A 13,027-nucleotide genomic window follows, 5' to 3' on the forward strand; every position below is an offset into this window, starting at 1 on the left:
ACCCGGCCAGTTCCGGAGCAGCTCGGTCTGCGAGACAACGATACTAAAAAAATAAAACATAATTAACTTCACGTCTGTATGTATGATTGATCGATTGAAGTATATGTATTAACAATATGTAAAATGGGTACATTACATTTTCTTAATTATGAAAATAAGCTTGATGCATATATTCAAATCTTACTGTGTTCATGTGATTGAAAGGTTAACACATGTAGCATATGGTCATTATGGTGTATCATTTAAGATTTCCTCATCTGACCATTCTCTGTAGATCAGTTAAATGATAAATACTTACATGGATCAACATAATTTGCTGGCGCAAATTATCCCCCACGACAGATTGTGCCTTAGGCATTTTAGTGGGCGAATTGAAAGTGGCCATATTAATCTTGGATCTCTGATCTGTCTCTCTCTAGTTTTCCGAAATTTCCGCGCGTCAGTTTAAACTAAGGCATTACTTCCGGAAGGTACTTCACGATACGTAGGCAATAACCCACCCCCATACGCACATCTAGTTATTTGTTTGGTCCGATGACTTGACGTTCAAAATGTTACAACCAATGGCATTTGAGGAAGTTGACCTACATTTGAACAAGCGCGAACACTCGTTCTCAGTCAATTACCTAACTACCTAAGGCACTAAAGGCATTTGTGCTTCCCGCAAGAAACTTATTTTGTTCTGAAACATAAGTATGACATTTACCCTATGCGTTGCTGTCTGAAAAGCTTTGAATTAAAATACTATCACTTAATTTCCATAATGTTGTTATCAAATACACATTGACATGCAGGTATAACCTCATTTATACTTATATTTGTTTAATAGATATCATGGATATGTTCCATTAACTGCAGAAGGTGCAAATGGGCCAGGAAAATGAAAATTTTGTCACATTCAAATAGTCTTTATGATGTACAATCAATTGAGTAGGTGACTTGTGTGAAATGCAATGCAATTATATGATAGTTTGGAGAATGAACTACCTGTAATTTCCGGACTATAAACCGCGACTTTTTACCCATGATTTGAAGTTCAAAAGTTCCAACGGTGCGGCTAATCTATGGATTTTTACAGCTAACACAGATCTAATGATCTAAGGCTCTGAGCTAACATAACGGCCACTAGGGGGCCTTCTAAATCTATCTATGGCCGGTCCATGCATTCAGGCTGGTTTTGCAGCTGCCGTTCTGATTGGCCAAAATTCACAACAGCTGTTGTCAAAGTTACAAGTCTACACTGCCTCACGGATGGAGGCCTTGTGAGCTTGTAAATCTGCTATTTTTGTTGTGCAAGACGTTTCTACGGAGCAGCATAGCATTAGCATGTTACATTACTTTGGAATGGAGTTATATATTATAGGCACGGAGGAGAGGCCAGCGCTGGTTGAAAAACGATTGGATGTTATTCATTCAATTCATACAAGCATACAGCAACATTGATAGGCCTATGTCTGTCAAACTATGACCAAGTCCTGTGTGTGTGTGTCACAGTGTGTGTGTGTGTGTGTGTGTGTGTGTGTGTGTGTGTGTGTGTGTGTGTGTGTGTATCAATACCATGCCATGCCCTGCTTTATAAAATCTGGGAAGAAGAAGAAATCCCTGTACAGCTTAGGGATGCCTTAATTGTCTCCATCTTTAAGAAGGGAGACAAGGCAGACTGCGGAAACTACCGTGGCATTTCTCTCCTGTCCACCATAGGGAAGGCCCTAGCTCGCGTACTGGCCAACAGACTCACTCCCCTGTCAGAAAACATCCTTCCTGAGTCTCAGAGTGGATTTCGCCCAAACAGAGGCACTACTGACATGATTTTCACTATTCGCCAACTGCAAGAAAAATGCCGGGAACAAAATCTTGCACTATACATGGCCTTCATAGACCTCACCAAAGCCTTTGACTCAGTGAACCGCCAAGCCCTCTGGCTGGTTCTGGCAAAGATTGGCTGCCCAGAAAAGTATGTCCGGGTACTGAGACTGCTGCATGATAACATGTCAGCCACAGTACTTAGCGGCAGTGGAGACGAAACTGAACCCTTTCGGGTCGACACAGGAGTCAAACAGGGATGTGTCATCGCTCCAACACTATTCTCCATCTTTATTGCTGCTATCCTCCACCTCACAAGCATGCATCTGCCCCAGGGAGTTGACATCATGTACAGGACTGAAGGTCAACTCCTCAACATCAACCGTTTCAGGGCTAAAGGTCAAACCACCACCGTTTCAATCATGGAGCTGCAGTATGCGGACGACAATGCCCTTGTAGCCCTCTCAGAAGAGGACCTACAGTCCATCTTATCCGCATTTGCGAAAGCATACCAACAGCTTGGTCTGGCCATTAACATAAAAAAGACCCAAATACTCCACCAACCACCACCAAACAGCAGTACACCAGTCCTACCCCCCAACATCTCCATCGACAACATCACACTGGAAAATGTGGACCACTTCCCATACCTCGGCAGCCTCCTATCCTCAAATGCTGTCATCGATGATGAAATACACCATCGCCTCAGTTGTGCCAGTGGCTCCTTCTCAAGGCTAAGAAAGAGAGTCTTTGAGAACCGCGACCTCCAACCAAAGACCAAAATCTTGGTATATAAAGCTGTGGTGCTCCCCACCCTTCTGTATGGGTCAGAAGCCTGGACCACTTACAGCAGGCACATAAAGGCACTGGAGACTTACCATCAGAGGTGTCTCCGAAAAATCCTCAGGATTAGCTGGGAGGATCGGCGCACCAACACCAGCGTCCTGGAGGAGGCAAACACTCTCACCATCACTGCCACCATTGCCCAAAACCAGCTGAGATGGACTGGCCATATTGTCCGCATGCCCGACTCTCGCCTCCCAAAACAGGTCCTTTACTCCCAGCTTGTAAAAGGGAAAAGGGCCCCGGGAGGTCAGAAGAAGAGGTTTAAGGACAATATAAAAACAAACCTCAAGAACTTCCACATAGACCTCAAAGCTTGGGAAGATAAGGCAACAGACAGGACGACCTGGAGAAACCTTGTCCGTGAGGGTGCTGCAACATATGATGACGATCTCCGCCATGCTGCACAGGACAAGCGCAGACTCAGGAAGGAGAGAGCATCCAATAAATCATCCAATAAACCGGTCCAACCCAAACCCACCACTACATTCACCTGTCCACACTGCACCAGAGTAATCGGGTCCAGAATCGGCCTCCATCGCCACCTGACGACCCACAAGGACCAATAAGGAGGACAGTCATACTCGGATACGAGTGACCGCCGATGATGGTGTGTGTGTGTGTGTATCAATACCATGCCATGACTAAAAGTATACACATTAAAAGTACAGTACACTCTGTTTAAATACATACTGCATGTATACAAATGACTACATGCAGTACATAGGCCTACAGTAGATGCATCTATATAAATTACAAACTAAATATATATAACAAGCACGCAATTTACCTGGGCCCTGTTGTGCTTTTATGGTGTCCTCCACTCAGTTAACAGGTTTTTGTATTAACTTGTGCTTGAAATGTACTGTAATTCTGCAAATTATTAATACATACTTCTGTGAGGGGTGGGACCTTAGGACCTGGGAGCTCAGAGCAGGCAGCAGCAACAGCCTTTATATAGTAAGCGAAGCTCTTGTGAGAGCAGAGAGAGTCGCGTTTGTTCTCGTCCGTTTTGTGCGTGGTTCAGTCCTGGGTTGGCGTCATTCACCGGTGGCCAGCACCGTGCGCCCAAACTTTACTAAAAGAGGTATGTTACAATGCGGGTTATGCTTTATTTTGTTTGTTTCATGAGTAGTTTTATATGTACTTATTACTGTCACTGCACTCCACAGTTTCTGGTGGTGCTGTGCAGTAGGACGGCTGGGAACCAGCAAAGTACTGTTTATGCACTGTAACAAGAGTCTGAGGTAGGAGTTAACTTATATGTTGTTTAATAGCAACCAGAGGTTTATGTATATACTAGAGTTTATTGCATTTACCCAGCATGGTGTTTTATGACTATTGTCTGGTGATGTGTAAATAATATGATTTTCTGTATTATATTGTAGTGCCAGACAGACCCTGGTCAGCCCATGCTCCTGCCGTTTGGGTGTACACACCTCGGGCCTTAGCCCTCCAAGCAGAACCCAAATGCTACTGAAGTTTCTGACATTTGTTCGACCCAGTGCATTGGGTCCTGTTCCACGTCGTCCATGCCACCTGATTAAAACATTTACTGGCTCATGTTTACATGTTAAAACGCCTCCCCGCGGCATGTGACGCCATTATTTTCCTTGAGTTATTCTGAATTCGGTAACTTTAAGTAGCTATACATCCCGGTGCGAATATCTCCTGTGGCGCGGAAGCCGTTAAGTATTTTTAATATATGTTTGCCCGATTTGGAAGCTTGGATTCTTCTTGTTTATTGACACCTCATTGTACCGCCTATCTGGCTAGCTAGTGGCGCTATAGCTATGACACAGCAGATCAGAGGCAGGGACGTAGCCTCACAAGCCAACCGCACACCGGGAGGCGGTACAATAAACGGTAAACAAACAAGAAGAAATAAAGCGACCAAATCGGTCAAACAAAGATTAAAAATACTTAACGGCTTCCGCGCCACAGGAGATATTCGCACCGGGATGTATAGCTACTTAAAGTTACCGAATTCAGAATAACTCAAGGAAAATAATGGCGTCACATGCCGCGGGTCCTATTTTAGAGAGAATCTCCACATCCGCATTTAGGAATTTCCATACGAAAATACACTAGCGAGCAGGGACCCAACGTAAAACTAAACAAAATATCAAAAAAGTTTTACGTAGGGTCCCGAAAGGGGCTACTCGGGCCTATAGGTAGGAAGATGGGCTTGCCAAGTTGCCAGTATATTGTATGTATTGTGTGTAATGATGATGCTCAAGGAGTAATTCTATTTTTGTATATTGTAGGCTGACACTGGTGACGCACGGGATCGTGGTCAGCAGGCAGCCGCTGCTCTTTTCCTCCTGTTTATTTTATTGTTAGTTCTTAGTTGCTACTCAAGTGCCTCACCTTAGTCCAGTGTATATACAGAGTCAGATCAAAGTAACTTCACAATGATGACCCTACTGTTCCCTTCTCCCCTTGTTTTGAGTGTGCATGTTTAACAAAGTGTAATTTCAGTGCTTTGTGCGCATATTAAGTCGCAGTGATTCTAACCTTTTGTAGTGTTCTAGTCTTATCGGTGTGCAGCGTTATTATTATTAAAGTCTTATTGTCCCCGGTCATTGGATGTGTTGGTACCCAACCAGTACTCATTGATAAACCTTATGCTGATATATTTAAAATAAAGTGTTCAATGGTTGTACACACAAAAGCCTCTGTCTGTCTTGTTAACCTGAGTTTGGTCACCACAGTAACAGTAAATGTATAGTTGGTTCAGGGTCTCTCCCCTTAAAGAGAGTGGCGTAGTCACATTGATTTATCCCAAAGTATTATCAGTGTCCATCTGGTCACACTTCAATCAATCAAAAAGACAAAAAAAATGTTTATCTTCTTGAAGAGGTAGAAGTGGTTCATACCAATCCGAGAAGGTTGCCAGTATTAACCCTTTTTTTTAAATACAAAAGGCTAACCTATTATGTGGCGAAAATAGCAGATATACAACCTCAATGCATCTAACACATTGAGAGCTTGTGCCAGGTTTCACTATTGTAAATGTGAGTCTTTTGTAACAAAATAGCACAAGAGCAACAAACCCAGCCAAGCTCAAATCAAGCCTCTTCCATCTTTCAATTCCTACAGGTCAAGGCATGCAGGCGTGTCAGAGGTCACCATTTTTGGTGCAGCGTCAGAGCTGTTCAGTAAAAAGAACATCAACTGCTCTGTGGAAGAGAGTCTGCAGCGCTTTGAGGAGGTGATGAAGGCTGCTAAAGGGGCTAATATGCCAGTAAGAGGCTAAGGGCCAATTGACCATTTTTGGTTTTCGATTATTTTTCAGTTGATTATCGTTTTATTTTTTTTACATTATAGGTTCTAGTAATAATGACCCATGTTTCTTATTCCTACAGCTATGTGTCATGTGTGCTAGGATGGCCATATGAAGGCAAGGTGGCACCTGGAAAAGTAGCACATATGAGTGTGTGCATGTGATACAACTAGAGCTGGGACTCGATTAAAAAAAATAATCTAATTAATCAGAGTCTTTGCGATTAATTAATCTAGATTAATCGCATTTTAATCGCATATCAATATTCAACCCGAGAACAGCGAGAAACCTTTTTTTAATGTTTTTTGGTATCCCAGTGAATCAACGAATAGTGACTACAGGATACCACTCATTTTCAACATTTTACTGTCATTAATATACCTGTTGTGGAAATAATAATAAAACGTCACCCCATTCTGTGTTGCCTAGAACTTGAGGTCTGAAAAAAAAATAGTAACAGTAACAAGTACAGAACTCAGTGACATCACAACTTAGCTGTACTTACTTCATATTGTTACTGTTTTGTGTCAGACCTCCAGTTCTAGGCAACACAGAATGGGGTGACTTTTTATTATTTCCAGTTTTCAGTACTATAGAAAAGCGCCCAGTGAGAAACGTTCCGCGGTGAAAAAAAAGGTGCGATTAATTTATCTGTAGTTAATCGCGATTAATTTTTCTGTAGTTAATTAATCTAAATTAATTGCAATTAGTCCCGGCCCTAGATACAACAATATACTTTTTACTTTTTGTTTTAACCAAACAAATACAACTCAAATACAACTTTTTTTAACAATATATTTATTGCGTTTTTCTTTTTTTTAACAAACAGACAATACAACAAAACAATACATAATACATCAGACAATACTGTCCTGGGCATGACGTAAAACTGCACCCCTGGTCCTCCAGGTTGGGGGTTGGGCGTGGGGTTAAAAACCTCACCCTATAAAACAAAACCTGTTACAGAAATGACGAGAAGTAGCCATTCCGGTAAATCACGGCGAAGAAGAGACGGCACATCCTTGGATGTAGAAATGACGGGGCCGGGTGAAATCCAGCAGGAAGCCCGACCCTTGATGACCCCGATCTTCAACACCAAAGCTAACACCAGAGTAGGCGCGTGGAACGTACGCACACTATTCCAGTGTGGTCGCATGGACCAGGTACTGAAGAGTATGAAAGACTATCGCCTGGACATCTTAGGCGTTAGCGGAATGAGGTGGACAGGGCAGGGGCGCCTAATGGCTGATGGAGCAACCGTTCTTTACTCTGGGAAGCAAGACCACCATACCCATGGAGTCGGCATCATCCTCTCCAGCTATGCAGCAAAAGCGTTGGTTGGATGGAAGCCGGTGAACGAACGCATCATCACAGCGAGGCTTTACACCAGACATGCCAAAGTAACCATCGTGCAAGTCTATGCCCCAACCGAAGTTGCCTCAGAAGAAGATAAGGACACCTTCTACAATCAGCTCCAAACCGTGCTCGAAGAGATCCCCAGCTATGACAGCAAGATGCTGATTGGAGACTTCAATGCAAAACTGGATAACGACAGAAGGGGCCTTAACACCACAGTGGGACCACACGGGTCTGCAAGCTCCACAAACAACAACGGGGAGAGACTGTTGATGCTAACCACAAGATGACCTGGGTTTCACCTGGTGGTGGGACCCGGAACGAGCTGGACTACATCTGCATCAACACAAGGTGGCGCTCGTCATTGCTAGACGTTCGCTCCTATAGAGGTGCAGATGTAGGATCAGATCACTTCCTTGTGGTGGGTAAAATCAGGCTGAAGCTAAAGAAGGTGGAAAAGGTGCAGCCCAAGAGACCTTACGCGGTGGACAAGCTGAAGAATAACAACGTATCAGAAAGCTTCCGTGAGGAGTTGAGCAAGAAGCTTGCGGTACCACAACATCCTTCAACCATTGAGGAGCAGTCGAGTCTGTTCTCACGTGCCATCACTGAGACTGCAGAGGCAGTTTTAGGCAGAAGGAGGGGTACCAACAAGGAAAAGTGGATAACAGATCACACATGGAAGTTGATCGATGAACGGAAGGTGGCCAAGATAATAAGAGAACAGAAGAGGAGACTCCGGAGTTGGAGGATGGAAGACGAGGAGTACAGGCGTCTGGACAGGGAAGTGAAGAAGAGCTGCAGAAATGATAAAAGACGGTGGCTAGAGGAGAAAATAAGAGAGGCACAGGAGGCAGCGGAGAAGAACAACACAAAAACGCTGTACAGGATCGTGCGGGAGCTAACCAGCTCCAGGAGCAGCTCCGGTGTGCCAATCAAGAGCAAGGATGGCAGGGTACTCCTGACCGACGAAGAACAGGAGGCAAGGTGGGTGGAGCACTTCAAGGAGGTTCTCAATCAGCCAATACCTTCCATGCTCTTCAATTTCGATCACGAAACACCGGCTCCAACTCTGAACGTTACTTCAGGAGAAATATCCGGGACTGAGATTGTACGAGCAGTCAAGAGCCTCAAAAACAACAAGGCACCGGGACTCGATGAGGTAGCCGCCGAGTTGTTGAAGCACGGCCAAGACGTCGTTGTGGAGAGCCTCACTAGCCTGTTCAACATGATTTGGCATGCTGAAGAAGTTCCAGCCGACTGGAGACGTGGCGTCATTGTGACACTGCCCAAGAAGGGAAACCTCACGGACTGCAACAACTGGCGGGGCATCACACTGCTGTCTATCCCTGGCAAGGTATTCTGCAGTGTATTGCTCCAACGCCTTAAAGAGGAGGTGGACAACATCCTAAGGGAAGAGCAAGCTGGCTTCAGGAAGGGAAGGTCCTGCTCCGAACAAATCTTTACTCTTCGCAACATCATTGAGCAGTGCCAAGAGCTTCAGACACCCCTCATGATCAACTACATCGACTTTAAAAAAGCTTTCGACAGCATCCACAGGGAATCACTGTGGCAGATCGTCCAGCTGTATGGTGTACCACCCACGTACGTGAACATCTTCAGGTCCCTGTACCACAACTCCACTTGCAGAGTCAAAACCAACAACGGCACAACCGATGACTTTGACATCGTGACCGGTGTAAGACAGGGTTGCATTCTGTCACCGCTGCTCTTCATCATTACAATTGACTTTGTGATGAGGAAGTCCGTCACCGGGAAAAACTTCGGTATCAAGTGGGGAGGGGGCAGACTAGCCGATCTGGACTTTGCGGACCACTTGGCTCTGTTAAGTCATACCCAGCCTGCACTCCAAGAGTTGACCAACAGTCTCCATGAGCACGGGGATAAGGTTGGTTTACGGATAAGCCAAGAAAAGACAAAGGCCATGACCATTGGACAATACCAACACCTTCCACCACTCACTATAGGCCTACATGACATAGAGTACGTTGACAACTTCACGTACCTTGGAAGTAACATCTCGAACACAGGAGACGTGGAGAAAGACGTCAACAACCGAGTTGGCAAAGCTGCAGGAGTGTTTCAGCGTCTCCGCAACATTTGGTCGTCTAAAATCATCTCTACGGCCACCAAGCTAGGCCTCTACATGTCAGTGGTCATCCCAACAGCGACCTACGCCTGTGAGACGTGGACGAAGACAGCCAAGGGTCGCCAGAGACCGGATTAAATGGAGAGGACTCGTCGCCCAATGTTCCAATAGGAACGGGAGGAACTAAGTCTAAGTCTAAGTCAGACAATACAATTACTTAAAATGGAAAAAAAAAAAAAAAAAGCAAAACAAGAACATACAGTACATACATAAATACAGTATATTTTTACTCCTACCCTGATCACCAGCTGGCAAAGAGCCTCTATGCCATGGACTGCTATGAGATCTCTTTGAGGGACATGATAGGAGTGGGCACCCCAGAGGACATGAGGGAGATGCTGGAGGTGGTCACCAAGGAAGTGCCAGTCAGGGCCCTGGCAGTCCACTACCATGACACCTACGGGCAAGCTTGGCCAACATCCTCAGAGCCTTACAGGTCAGTACCTCTGATGAGACTTGTTTTAACACGAGAAAAGGTAAGTTGCCCATCCAAAGTGTAAGTAGGCCAGATGCTGGATAAAATAATATGTGCGTAAAAAGATAGATTATATCCATACACAGGAGTTGTGAGCAACATTTCAACCAGATATAATTCCAAAGACAGTTTTGAAGTCAACTTCTTTGTGACTTCTATGTTTGCTTTGTGTGTTTCTCTGTGTCTTTGTGCGTCTCAGGGAATAGACCTGCACAAACTCAAGATTGCAGGAACATTTATTTGTGCTTCCAGGCAGGCAGTAAATACTTGTTTCCTTTTTTTATATATATCTCATCTAATTTTATATATTTGTATTTCAGCATTCTTTGTCATGTTTGACAATAAACAAACTATTCCTAACATCAGTTGTCTGATTTTCTGTGCAAAATCTAAATGCATCCTCTTAACTTGAAATATTTTAATGCAAGTGAGAGGGAGGGAGAGAGAAAAGAATGAGACCGCCTCCTTCAGAAGCAAGCATAATGGGCTTCTTCAGAAGCAAACAGTGCTGTACAATTGAATTGTTAATGTAAAATAATGGGTACCGTCATCGATTGATAGAAAAGAATATTCAAAGTGATGTGACCTTATAATTAGCTAGGAATCTTACTGCCACAACCATCATAACGATTGCGGCAACCACACTCAATTTTCTAGTTATTATTTCACTGGAGTAGTCTTTTGTTTGTCGCTTTATACCTCCCACACTTTTGACTGTACGCACTTGAGCCATATGGCAAATTGACCGGAAAATTGACCGGGAATTGTGTGCTTATATTTTGTTAAGAGAAATGTTGTATAGTTTAATTGATATGAATTTATTAGTGAATTAAATTATCCCATTGACTTCAAAAAATGCGAAAAATCACATTCAAGTATTTTTTCCTCGGAGACTGTAATCACTATAGTTACAAAACTTGGAGGATAAATTCATACTTATCACTAAAATTATTTAACCTATAATTGTATCGGTCGGCCTCATGGTGGCGCTATAAATTATTTAACCTATAATTTTATAATTGCATCGGTCGGCCTCATGGTGGCGCTATAACTTTACGTTTTGGCTTATAACTCTCAATTTTTTTTCCCCCTGGATTCCTTGGGTCATGACGCATCTCCCCATATAGGCCACGCCATTTTGAATTTTGTCCAAAACACACTTTTTGCTTTTCCCCCTACAGATTTTGTCCAAATCTCACACAAATCTCTACACGTGATCTCTGGACCCATCCAATTAAAACACGAACTGCAGAATGTTGATAGTGCGTATCGTTCGGCCGTAATCGTCGTCCGAAGTTAGTAGGGGGGGCCTATATCACAAAAAATGCCATAAATCACGAACGGAATGTCCCAAATTTGAATCACATGTCCGAGGTGGTTCAATCAACCAAGATCTAAAAGCATAGGGGGCGCCGCAAATGCGAGAAATGTAACCGTTTGTCGCAAAAACATGAATTTCGGGGGTTAAATCCCCTCACTTATCCCCTCACTTACACATGATCTAAGGTGTGACTTGAAATTGTAATTGGCTGGCAATATTAGTGGGAGGGGCATATGTAAGCCACTGCGGCAACCACACTGCGAAAAATATCATTCAAGTATTGTTTCCTCTGAGACTGTAATCACTATAGTTTCAAAACTTGGAGGATAAATTCATACTTATTCATACTCATACGTCGCAAATGCGAGAAATGTAACCGTTTGTCGCAAAAACATGAATTTTGGGGGTTAAATCCCCTCCGAATTATTTACACATGATCCAAGGTGTGACTTGAAATTGTAATTGGCTGGCAATATTAGTGGGAGGGGCATATGTAAGCCACTGCGGCAACCACACTCTAGTTTTATCTATTTCGCTGCCATCTACGTTTATAAACGTAGCTAGGCTGGTGCTAACTACGCTTATGTTCGTAGAGAACCGCTCCGTCGAGCCTCCATTATAAACAGGATTTTCAAAGCGCTGTATCTCAAAAGGTTCGAGAGCTGTTAATGGTGAGCCGCCACGCATCCCGACGATCGTAAATCATTTGTGAGTTTGTACCGCATTGCTGAGAAAATGTAACTGGTTGCAATGCTAGCTAAGGGGTCTGAGCTAACACGACGGACCACTGTGCTCATAACAAAAGCCCCCACCTTCCTGAATAACGCGGAAAGGAAACAAGGATTGCAGAGTCAGAGCGGACGGGTGGCGTTCCTATATAAATGACTGTCCTTTTCTTGTTGTCGTTGTGGTTGCCAGATGTTGAGTAGGGGTCCCCATAATGTAGAAACTGATGTTATAAATGTTGAGTAGGGGTCCCCAGAATGTAGAAACTGATGTTATAAATGTTGAGTAGGGGTCCCCAGAATGTAGAAACTGATGTTATAAATGTTGAGTAGGGGTCCCCAGCATGTAGAAACTGGGGGGTTCCTGGAACAACATATTTTCAGAATGGGGTCAGTCAATTATATATAATTTTGGGGGTCCTTAACATGAAAATGTTTGAGAACCATCCATCCATCTTCAACCGCTTATCCGTAGTCGGGTCATGAGTGCTCCAGACTTCCTCTCCAGAGCAACATTAGTGACTTCCTCCTGGGGGATTCCGAGACGTTCCAAGGCCAGTGAGTCGATGTGTTTCCTCCAACTGCGCCTTGATCTGCCCCGGGGGTCTCCTCCCAGTGGGACGTGATCCTTGGTCTGCCCCGGGGGTCTCCTCTCAGTGGGACGTGATCCTTGGTCTGCCCCGGGGTCTCCTCCCAGTGGGACGTGATCCTTGGTCTGCCCCGGGGGGTCTCCTCCCAGTGGGACGTGATCCTTGGTCTGCCCCGGGGTCTCCTCCCAGTGGGACGTGGTCCTTGGTCTACCCTGGGGAATCCTCCCAGTGGGACGTGATCCTTGGTCTGTCCCGGGGTCTCCTCCCAGTGGGACGTGATCCTTGGTCTGTCCCGGGGGCTCCTCCCAGTGGGACGTGATCCTTGGTCTGCCCCGGGGTCTCCTCCCAGTGGGACGTGATCCTTGGTCTGCCACGGGGTCTCCTCCCAGTGGGGACGTGATCCTTGGTCTGCCCCGGGGTCTCCTCCCAGTGGGGACGTGATCCTTGGTCTGCCCCGG

This window comes from Protomyctophum parallelum (genome assembly GCF_964188405.1).
Source record: "Protomyctophum parallelum genome assembly, chromosome: 16".
NCBI classification, from domain to species: Eukaryota; Metazoa; Chordata; class Actinopteri; order Myctophiformes; family Myctophidae; genus Protomyctophum; species Protomyctophum parallelum.